Below are 11,593 nucleotides of genomic sequence, written 5' to 3'. Positions count from 1 at the left end.
ACAAACGATTTTAACTTTATAGCTGTTGGAATTATCTTCTGGAAATAGCCATTTCCAATCGATTAAAACTGGAGCATTTATGGGATGCATCTGGTCAGTTCCGGTGATCAAATGTTCATGAGCAGAGTTATGATCATTCAGAGAAACCAATGAACTTAGCTCAGTCCCGCAATATTACGCCATCTGAATAACCTTATCCAATGAGACTGTGCAGGATGGGTTCATGACATCATTGGATTATTGCTACATTCTAACTCTACCGTCACTGCAGAACAATATAACGCTTGATTCATCAAAACACATTTTCATTGGGTAACGGTCTAATCCTGATTATATAGGCACTGTTGAAGATATTCCTTTCTGTTGTGGCTTATTCAAGAAGGCACACTTACAAAAGTTAATTTCACGTAGATCCCTAACCATTGTTTTGATATAGAATTGGACGTTCCTGGACAGCTATTAACGTTATCCGTCAATTCTAGCAAAATTGAATGTGTTAACCCGAACAATCTCCGATATTAACCTCCTAGCCTTGTTTGATGGTTCTTTCTTCAAATAACTGGACGAAGTTTTTGGTCAGATAATCTTGTACTATAGATTCGGGACACATTGCTCTTTGATTTGCTAGTCATCTCGACCGTCTTATTTATAAACCCCCAGTGGTTTTATTTCTCTAATATGTAAAAATACTTACCTTATATAAACATGAATTGAGGACAGATATATTCTATACATAGTATTACTAACATTTTTGGCTTATGAGTGTATTATTTGAAATTGAAATTTTCAACCCGAACGGCAAATTATGCACACATAAATAATCAGGTCAAATATCCCCAAGATAAATTCGTCCCTAATTTTAAATCGCTGACCAGAAGAAAGGCAATCAACCTGCACTATCTGCCACTAAAAGGGCTTTATCAGACTCTTTATTACATGGCTACAGCTGAGAGTGCGGAGCATGTTCAGCGGAATCACGTCTCGAACCCTGGACCATTCTATCCAAAGCCTCACACGCTAACTATTAAATATATATCTTTTAAAGTGTAAATTATCAACATATTACTTCACTCCTATGCTATCTATTTTCATATATAGTATATAGTCTTATGTACACTATTCCACAGTATTTCCTTAATTACTTCCAGTACTTGTTCTAGATATCGATTAGAATGCAACTTACAACTTTCTAATATTACAATTGGATTTAAAATAATCTCATAAATTAACGACGTTCCAAATGTCACACAGAGTTTTAATTAGATATAGAAGAAACGTTTTAAAGAGGTTTTCTTTACCGAGTCATCCTTGAAATATTTTCTTCGTTCTTCTCTTTCTCTCTCTCTCTCTTTATATATATATATATATATGTACGTACGTATGTATATATATACACACAGTATATGTATGTCTATATTTATGAAAACAATACCTATTGGTCAACTGGATCTTTTAGTAATTTTGCTGATTTTTCTCGTAATGCTGTTTTTAAGAAGAAGAGTTATTGCATAACTTTGATAAACGTTTTTTATTGTTTCAGAAAACATATAGAAACGTCGATACTGAAACTGTAATTTGCTACTCTGTGATCTATTATTTACTTTTTATGTAAACACGATGTTATTAATTTTTATCGTATCTTAATTTAAGTGAATCAATTCTATGGTAGTCGTTATTTTGTGTTGGTTTTGCACATGTCTTTCCAGAATTTAGACAAAATGCTATATCTTAATATAAGTTATATCCAGAGGCCATGGACTTTTAATTACACCCTCTTTCTGTTAGACTTACTTATTTCATTACCTCTACTGCTGATAGCAATAGAGACGATTGTATTTAAAATACATGTTTTAGTTTCATACAGTTAAACAAAGAAATAGATGAGGAAATTCTAAAATTGTTGGCCAACATTTTAAATTAAACTTAAGAAATGATGTAAAACTGCTGAATGATATCGTATCAGATAGTGCTTTACTGGAATAGAGCATTGTAAAAGAAACTGTATTAGGTTAACTAAATATTCTATAACAGTAAAAGTTTGACAAAAAATATATTTTATGTGCCGTGGGATGTTTTATTTCATGTTGGTGTAAAAGTAGTGTTCGTCGCTAGGTGTTCTTGATACTGCGTTTGTTTTGAAGTTTGAGTAAGAAATTCACCATTTCTCAATTTAGATTTGATCAGCGAACATAGAACAAATATTGGCATACGACTAAAATCAAGACGAAAAGTTTCCCTGAACCTATGAAATATAGTGATGTATGTGATTTAATTTGTTTTATATTTTTAAAACCATACTAGAAATGCAGCGACAGATAAACGCACTTCGTTATCTAATTTTTTTATTTTTGAAAAAAAAAAACATTTTCCATTATAGATTAAAAATAGTATTATAAACTTAGCTTTACATCAACACAATAAGCCGCCATGTTTTGCAGGTGACTTATCAAATAAGGGAATCTTTGATAGTCATGTCTTTCACACGTGCTCACGTAAGTATTCATTTATCATCATGAAAATCTCTATATCGCATAGCCAAAACAATGTGAATCTAACCACAAAAACTAGCCCTAGGGCGGTCCTTTCATACCAAATTCTTTCTTCTGATTGGCCACTGGTCGTGTCCCTCTGTAATTACACATGGCAAAAAGCCAAATAATTTCAAACACTCGACTGCTATCGTCCTAACCGACACAAACCTCCTCTCCTTCCCAACGTAAAGGTTCACAAAGCCCACTTGTGGGATCTTTACCTTGTCGGGCGGCCGCTTCGAAAGCTTAAGTTGAGCCATGCGCCTGCTGGAAGCTCGAGACAACGATATATAGCAAGGATTTCACATCCAGAGCTGTAAGAAGAAGAAAGAATCTCCCGCCATACGCAAGCTATAACACCTCCGTAAAGAGAGGTAATTCAGACATTGAAAGTTCTATCGTGAGAGACTTAACATAAAACGCCACAAACTCTGATCAAATTGAAACTATTCGTGTCATATACGTAAGCACGAAGGGCTAAACTTCCTGTATGGATGGAGCAGTCTGGCAAGTAACTTACAGGTAGGTTCCCTCTTACACAGTTATGTTTCGTGAACATAGAACTGCAATAACAAAAGCGAAATAGTGAGTCGGGTCGGATAAATGTCTTTATTCTAGATGTTTTATCAACGAAACAAACGTGAATGTTATTGAAATAATTCTTTTTGTATATACGATGGTAACACACATATTATATAGAATTTTATCAATGAAATATGAATAGAACAGTGCCAAACGGAGAGGCATAATGACTAAGGATTAAAACAACACGTTAAAAACTCCATACGAATGGTTCAATTCCAGATGTAATGTATTGATTAATATACAATTACACATAAATAAGTTCGGTAAAAAAATAATAATTGTTAAGTACAGAGGACCGAGTACTTTATATTAAAGTAAATATAATATGCAAATCAGCTTGTCATATGACAACCACAACCGATATAATGTAGTGGAATGGCAGGTATCAGAATTATATTTTGAAATTGTTTAGAATTTCATAGGTAGTATGACGTTACCGAAAAACCTATCGCTTTTAGAAAGGATACGTAATGTCCATTTCGAATAATAAATATCCCTGTGCTCAATTCAGAAAGATGTATTCAGATCGGGGATTTAGAATTTCCAAGATAGAGATATCCCTTGTACTAAATGGTATCGGGAAATAAAGAAATGTGGATGAACTTAGGTTCAGGACCATCCAGAAAGAGACCTGCAACAAGTCTTACCCCAGCTGTGATAAGCACAGTCCAGCATCTTTTAACAAGTATGAAGTTAGGAACACAAAGATCAATGGAAAAAGTAGTCCGCTTGTCTCAGACAACAGTACACGACATATTCAATAACAACCATTGTCTGGAAACGAGGCCAACAGAGTATGGGTTTATGAAGCAGCCATGTCTCTCATTCAACTATCGCATACCTCAAGCGGATGGAAAACAAAACCGGTTATTGTCAAGATGCACAGTCGTTAGGTAGAGCATGACCGGAGATGGCGACATGGACTGTAATGATGTGGTGAGGCTCCAAAATCGTTTTAATATAACGTTCTCAATCTACGTACAATACATAATTCTATCTTTGTATTTTTTTCATAATGGTTAGGTAACTTTGTTGAATCATTTTAGTATTTATATTTGTTTTCCTCTTATATATTTGGAGAAATATTCTAAAGTTTAATACCCGAGGTTCTCATACTCATATTTGCTAATCCCATTGATTCAGTGTTTCATATCGAATACTAAATCAAAATGCAACAAGTTATTTTTCTATTACAGAATATTTAATAAATTAAGATGGAGAAATCGCAGATTTGAAATTAAACTATTCCATTTGTGAAGTTTTTTTTTTACAAAGCAGCCACGGCTATATAGATATCCAATCAAAAATAAACATCGCAGACTAAACTTTTAATCGATATTTCTTGAAAACATTGTTATGGGGAAGCTAAAATGTCCATGGTTCGTGAGGAAAAAGTATTGGATCGTAAGAATCTTTACATACAGTGAATTTCTTTGGACTTTATAGTAATTTCAGAATGTTTTAATACACCTCGATTGAGATGTAATTTGTATATCTGTTTCATTAATTTGTTACAGAAAAACCTGAAGTGGTTTAGATATTGTATTAAAAATTAAAAGGCAGTGGTTTCTTTTGGGTCAAATTCACATCAACTATATGGTATATTTATATCTTAGATTATTTTTACGACATTTATTTTGCATGGAATAATTTTATTTAGTGTTTCTAAAAAGAGGAAAAAAACATCAATTTATTAACATGATTTCAAACCGTGCATATAGTTTGTGCGATTAGTGTAAGAAACACTGGAATATTATTATTTATTACGTTGTCTTTTCATCATTAATTTATTTGTAAATAAAGTTCTGCTATGTAAGAAGTGATGTTTAGCCAAAGCAATATCACCAAAACATCTTAATGTTACCTGCTCATAGCTGAGAATTACGAAAACTTAAGGGCATGACACAATAGAACGTAGCTCATGTTTGACTGTGTTTTGTCAGCTTACTTTGTTACTGGTACAGAATGAAGGCTGAGTTAAGATATCATATTACCTTCTGTAGTGCCCTGCGAGTGATTTGGTTTACTCTGCCTGGTACAGATGGGACAAACTAGAGTAAACTTCTCTGCATGTTTGGGCTCTGTGGCTGATAAGATACGTGATATAAAGAAATGAGGGTAAAACAGACTTCCATAACAGCCACCACACAATATTGGAAACATGTTGGAAACCACAAATACAGCATAAACCACTCTAGATTCCCGAGGTGTAACCTCGTGGTCACCAAATTGCTTTCTGTGCTTTGTCTTGAAGTAAGGCTACCAAGCTCACAGTTACTAAGCTATATTCAAGTATTTGATCGATGGATGTTGATAACATGAAAGTAGGTTCTAAGATATATTGCAAGTACATTTTCAACTTGCCAGTATAAACACCTGCAACATTGGTAGGGAAGGTTTCCCACAGCCTTATATCTAACTAAATGCAACCTTTTAGTTTTATCCTATACGCTATTTAAGCCTGTTTCTTACAGATTCACATTATATACAGAAGATAGCGTCGTCAATAAATTTGCTACCAAGTACAATACTTTGCTACCCAAACTATGTAACGAAAAAGAAGGAAGTTAAAGACTTGTTACTCAAAGATAGACAGTTAAGCAATCCAAGTATAATTATTTAAATTTGAGTTAATATCCAAAAGCAATATAACTAAAAATAAATTGAGCAAAAGCATTTTGGGTTCAAGACTATGTAACGAAAAAAATCAAACCAACAATTAAAACAAAAACGTGCAAGGACGAAATTCATTACAATTTGGATAAAAATATAAAGTTTGTGCAGATTGTCCTTCTTCTAATGCATAAAACTGTAATCAATGGAATGATACTTAGTGCCATATTTTTGGTTGATGTATCATAAACTGGGATGAATGTTCAAGGGAATATTAGAACGGTAGCTCTCTAAGCTTATTTTAGGGTTTTCTAGAAACATGTTTAAAAACGTTTATGTAAATACAGGTACTAATAGCCTGCCCTTGAACCCAAAATGCATAAGCTCAATTTATTTTTTTAGTTATATTGCTTTTTGATATTAACTCAAATTTAAATCATTATACTTGGATTCCTTAATTGTTTATCTTTGAGCAACAAGTCTTTAACTTCCTTCTTTTTTTAAGTTTTTCATACTGTTGTTGTGACGTATAGCATGTTCTCAAAGTGACCCAGCCGCAGGCACGGAGCTAAGATTCGAGATTCGATTCTGCGTAGGGGGAAAGCGGAGGTAGCTCATTGTGCAGCTTTACGCTAAAACAAATATTGATTACTTATACTGATTTAATTTCTATTACAATAAATCTTAATATAAACGCTATTTTTTAGGTAACAAACATTATAAAACCGACTCATTGTCTAACAATGTGTTTATACACTTAAATGTATGCTTTCATTAGCATTTAGTCACACTATTCCTGAACTTTTCTTTGTATGCTATGAAATTTTACTAACATACATACATAATGTTTATGCAAGTCATTCGCGAATTTGCTAAGGATACAACTACATTGTTCTGAAAAACATTCTATTACTTTCTGAAGAAAACTAAGTGCAGTGTAGTTTTAAATTTGATCAACTAAAGAGACTCGATAAAATAAAACATAAACGTATTTTAAGTTTTACACGACTTCTTAAGTGAGGCAAATTAAATTAGTGCGTAAATATCGTAACTTATATTTACTAGATATGCAAAAGACCGTTAAATGTCATAACATTATTTCAGTGAGAAACATTTCATGTAATCATTTTAACATTGTCAGTTACTGTTCGTGTACGTTGAAAAACATTATTTAAGAACATAAAACATTAAATTTGTATTCCTTTTTGGTAGCGTGTTATTTTCCTCAGTGTATAATGTTTATTATTTTTGCTTCTGTTTTATAAATGGTGAGGTAATTACGTACTTGCCTTGGGATAATAAAGTTCTTTGGAATTTTGTCGGATGTAAATAAGAGTAAGAAAATGCTTAGATCGTAAAAACGTCAAGAGAATAACTCAACATCATCATTGTTCTACTAAGCCTTATCTTAATACTTTAGTGATAGTGTTGATTTTTATTGTTCAGCGACGTTTTTCTTTATAATTGTATAAAAGAGAAAACAAGTTGAAACAAGGATTACTTTGTCTCAACTAATCAATTCTTAACAATATGTCAAACTACGAGTATTTTATATATACTTTGTTACATTAACTAAGGCTTTTCATTATATTAAATTATCTATTAACCAATTCAAATTAAAGTATGCCTATTTTTTACATTTCTTCTCTGTCGCAGGAATTTTTAATTTATTATATCGAAAAACCTTTTTTAAAGTTTCAGAGGCGTAAGTTTTAATAAGGATTTTAGATTTCATTATTTCACAGAATTACATTAGATCTTTTTTTGTAGCCTAATTAGTACTTTGATGAGTAAAAAAAAATTTAATTAAATCAAAATGACAATTTCTAACGCAAAAGTTTTACAGACAGAAAAAATAATGTTCAAACTATAACAGGCGCGTCTAAGAATAAAAACTATAACTAATATTGAGAAATATATAGTCAGGCAAATTATTCGGTATTTTAAATAAGGGAAATAAATTATTTAAGATCAAGTTTCCTGCATATAAGTTATATGGAACAATGTGGCACAGCGGTATGTCTGCGGACTTACAACACTAGAAACCGGGTTTCGATACCTGTGGTGGACAGAGCACAGATAGCCCATTGTGTAGCTTTGTGCTTAACTTCAAACAACAATAGCATAACGTAGACTTTGTAAATGACTTGATACATATTCACTTCTTTTTTGTTTGCTCAATAGAAACGTTTGTAAAAGCCACATAAGTCTGCTTTGACATACGAAAATGGATCCAATGAAAATCAAATAGTCATAAAAAGTAAATAAACAACAATATGTATTTAATAAATGTGAGATTAAAGTAAGCAACACTGTTATTTAAGTTTTGCTATTAATTTTTATTCAGAACTTTTTCTATCGTTTTCTTGTCTTCTGGTTTTATCTTCATAAGTATTATTGCATTAAAATGAAAGGATTGCCAGAGGACAGACTTGCTTGACCACATACACAAATAAAGCAGTCAGACATCTGTATTTTAAGATCTGGTTTGATTGACCTTCGTGTATGTTATAAACCGTCGTTCATACTTCAACAAAGCAAGTATCAAGTGTCCTATTTTATAGGTCAAAATTAACTTGTAAAACTTTGATATCATATTCATGTAGTTGATAGCCTTGAAATGCAACTGACTCTTAAACACCTCTAAGAAGATGCAGTTTATATCACAGGTAATTCATGATTGTCAAAATATTTCAATTATCATGATAATTTGTTTTTTCCTTTTGCTGTTTTTGTCACACAAAAGGAATTAACCATCGTTGTTTAATTATATAAAAAAACGATTCGGTTGTAGTTTAACTTTACACTAAGAATATTTTTGCATGCTGTTCCTCAATAATCGTTCTACAATCTGTGAATAATATTTTAAGCAGAGTTTATTAATGTATTGCGAGATATACTTCATACTACATCTACCAAAGGGAATAGTTTGAACATCTTTACGACTTGATAAAAAATGAACAAAATCAGCCGAAACGTTATTTTATAACACTTAACTAAGTAATCGAAGCCAAAAGTACCTTTGGTAGTAATACTTAGGTGTTCTGCATCGATCAGAAAAGTGTTAGGGTTAGGTTAGCATCACTAATCAACCATTCCCGAGACATAGGAGGAGGAGCACGAATTTGTTAGCCCTTTGTTTTCACAACCACAAGCAAGCTTGTAGACTACACGGAAGGCATCTAGTGAATAGAACCTACTGCCAACCCTTAGGATACCCTTTTCTAATCAAGTAGTGGAATTTGACCGTTACTCTTATAGCGCACCCGTGGCCCCAAGTATGAATCAGATTTTTGCAGTAACATGTCGCGAATCATGAATCCTTGGATTCACAGTCTGAACACGCAAATCACTAAGCCTAAAAACAATAACGAAACATATAAAATGAGTAAAAATATTATCTAGATAACCATTAAAACATGGTTACACGCTGTGAAATCTTAATGTGAAACTATAAAATTTGTGAAGATAATGGCCAGAAAGCCAAATCCACACATGTGTTTTCTAAATTCTTTTTAACCTTTCCATTTAATATAATATATATATTCTTATTAACTTTTCTTAGAGACTTAAAAACATAATTATAGTGGAACACTTTCTTTGTTGACTTCACTAACCTCAATGAAAAACTAAAATTTTGGATTCTTCACTTCAGTGAATTTCAATAGACAGGTAAGTCACAGTCACATAGTGCATGTACCAAGATACGTGAGTAGCTGCACAAAGTTTTTGTATGTTTGTTTTTGCTGACTTTGAAATTTTAAAGGTTGTTGTTGTTTCTATGTTCATTTTGATTAAATAATATTTTCATTGGAAAGTTACCTTCAAAACCAATTTTTGCTGCTATATAATATATATTATTAAATAAATTTCAACTTTAGGACTTTTTCCTATGTACTTTATAAGGCCCAATATAAACTTGCTTTGTAAGGTGTTTAGACCTTAATAGCCTATAATATGGTCAGATATTCGGTTTAAAATCCATACATGTTTTTTATTAAATATGGTACTTTAATGATTGGTGAGGAAATTAATTTTCATTTATAAGATCACGTGTTTTGTGGGTAATTGCTACTAATTCTTCAATTTTCGTATTTCCTAAACGAAAATCCACGCCTGCACTTAAGCATCAGTTCAATTATTCGCTATCATATTGTATCCAAATAAAATATTAACATATGTTTTTAACAATTATAACGTCGATCATTGTGTAGTTGTTCTGTTCGTGGTAAGTCTATTTGTAATTCAAGAACAAGTTTGGCAATTCTTTAGCAACTCTGTTATCCATACGATTTACCAATTAAGAATTAAGAACTGTTTTAGCAAAAGAGAAATGAATGTACGTAATGTTTGAGTTGGTAAGTGTTGTGAAAACACCTTTCTTATAGTTTTACAATAATTAATAATAAAATGCGGATAATGTTTTTTATCCACTTAACTTTAATACATGTATATGAAATCCTGACATTTACAGTCCTATTCATTCAAACGAATGTTACTTCAAACTATGTTATACCATGCTGATATAAAAGAAAATTAATCTTCGCATAACATTTGGAAATAATCTAATCAATGAGATCTTAAACTATAATAGCAAAGAGATATTTCTGATAAATTAGTGTCCAAAACATATGTATTTGCATATAATAAATAGCCCGTGTCAAAAGAGTAATGTAACGTTAATGGCAACTTGAAAGCATGAACACAGTATTAAGAACAGTTCATCGAAAGACTGAGTGATGTGAATGTTTCAGTTGGTATAAAACATTTCATCGCTAAGTGTATTTCGCGAAAGTTCGTCTTAAAAACTTCTTTCTGTATGAGTCCTGAATGGGTAAAGAAAATGATGTGGCTCAAATGGCTCACTACTTTGATCAGTATAACTTATACATTTATTAGGATTCCAATAGGCACTTACATGACCGTTATGCTTCAGGAAAAACACATATTCGTTAACAGTTTTCGAACAAAGGCTTCAATTTTAAAGTAATTATTTATTATTCTAAGAGATACTTAAAAGTCGACGTGTTGTGCATGCATTAAAAAATGGTGTTTTCCTATGTCTTACAAACTGTTAGAAAATAATTTACATGCAACAGAGAAACGCTTCAATAATTCTATGTGAATATATGAGGACTTCTCGAACAAATTTATGTTACTAATAATTACTACATATTTATATTATAATATGCATCATGATTCCTATAATCTCTGTTGTCAAATTCTATATTGTACAAATATTATTAATAAACAAATAAAATAAAACACTTAAAAACAAAACTTTTAAAAGCTCTTGTTCTAAAGCATTAGTTTTTGCTTTAACATTTTCTTCCACAAAAAGCTAAAAATAAGATTAAAAAAAGATTTGTTTTTACAAATATGTGGCTGGTGCATTCGTGGTGATGTAGTGAATGATATATATAAACAATAACCTACTATACTTTGAGCTTTGGGTTTGAAATAAATAGTTTAAAAAATGTATAATATTTTATGTATAATATAATGATGTAAATATCGCCAAAACGCACATCCTGCGAATAACGATATTCTGCAATGAGCATTCATCCCTTACATTTAGTCGCTAAAGTAACAGCATTGAAGTCACATGTTAGCATGTGTTATGATGCTCCTGGACTCTACCTTTCACTAAAGTATATTTGTGTTGATTTTACTTTAACTAACCTTTCTTCTTCCTTTAATCAAAAGTGAAAGACCAATCAAGTAAAGTGTATCAAGAATACAGCAGTTAGTATGTTATAATAAAAGTTTTTTGGACCCTCATCGGGTTTTTAAAGTCCATGTTATCGAGACAGTTTGGTTAGGGCGCTCGACTCGCAAGCTGCGGGTCGCGGGTTCGAATCCGC

General features: G+C 31.9%; 1 protein-coding gene across 1 annotated transcript in view; it reads left to right on the top strand.

Moving 5' to 3' along the window:
• Nucleotides 1–2,702: 2,702 nt before the first annotated feature.
• Nucleotides 2,703–11,593, top strand: part of LOC106463794 (SWI/SNF-related matrix-associated actin-dependent regulator of chromatin subfamily D member 3-like) — a 335,955-nt gene continuing 327,064 nt past the window's right edge. The window contains exon 1 of the mRNA XM_022391691.1: nt 2,703–3,053. The gene's annotated coding sequence lies outside the window, so the exon portion shown is untranslated. The remainder of the gene's footprint in view (nt 3,054–11,593) is intronic.

The sequence above is a fragment of the Limulus polyphemus genome, unplaced genomic scaffold (genome assembly GCF_000517525.1).
Source record: "Limulus polyphemus unplaced genomic scaffold, Limulus_polyphemus-2.1.2 Scaffold55, whole genome shotgun sequence".
NCBI classification, from domain to species: Eukaryota; Metazoa; Arthropoda; class Merostomata; order Xiphosura; family Limulidae; genus Limulus; species Limulus polyphemus.
Note: the sequence above shows the minus strand (reverse complement) of the source record. Positions and strands in the feature narration are given on the sequence as shown.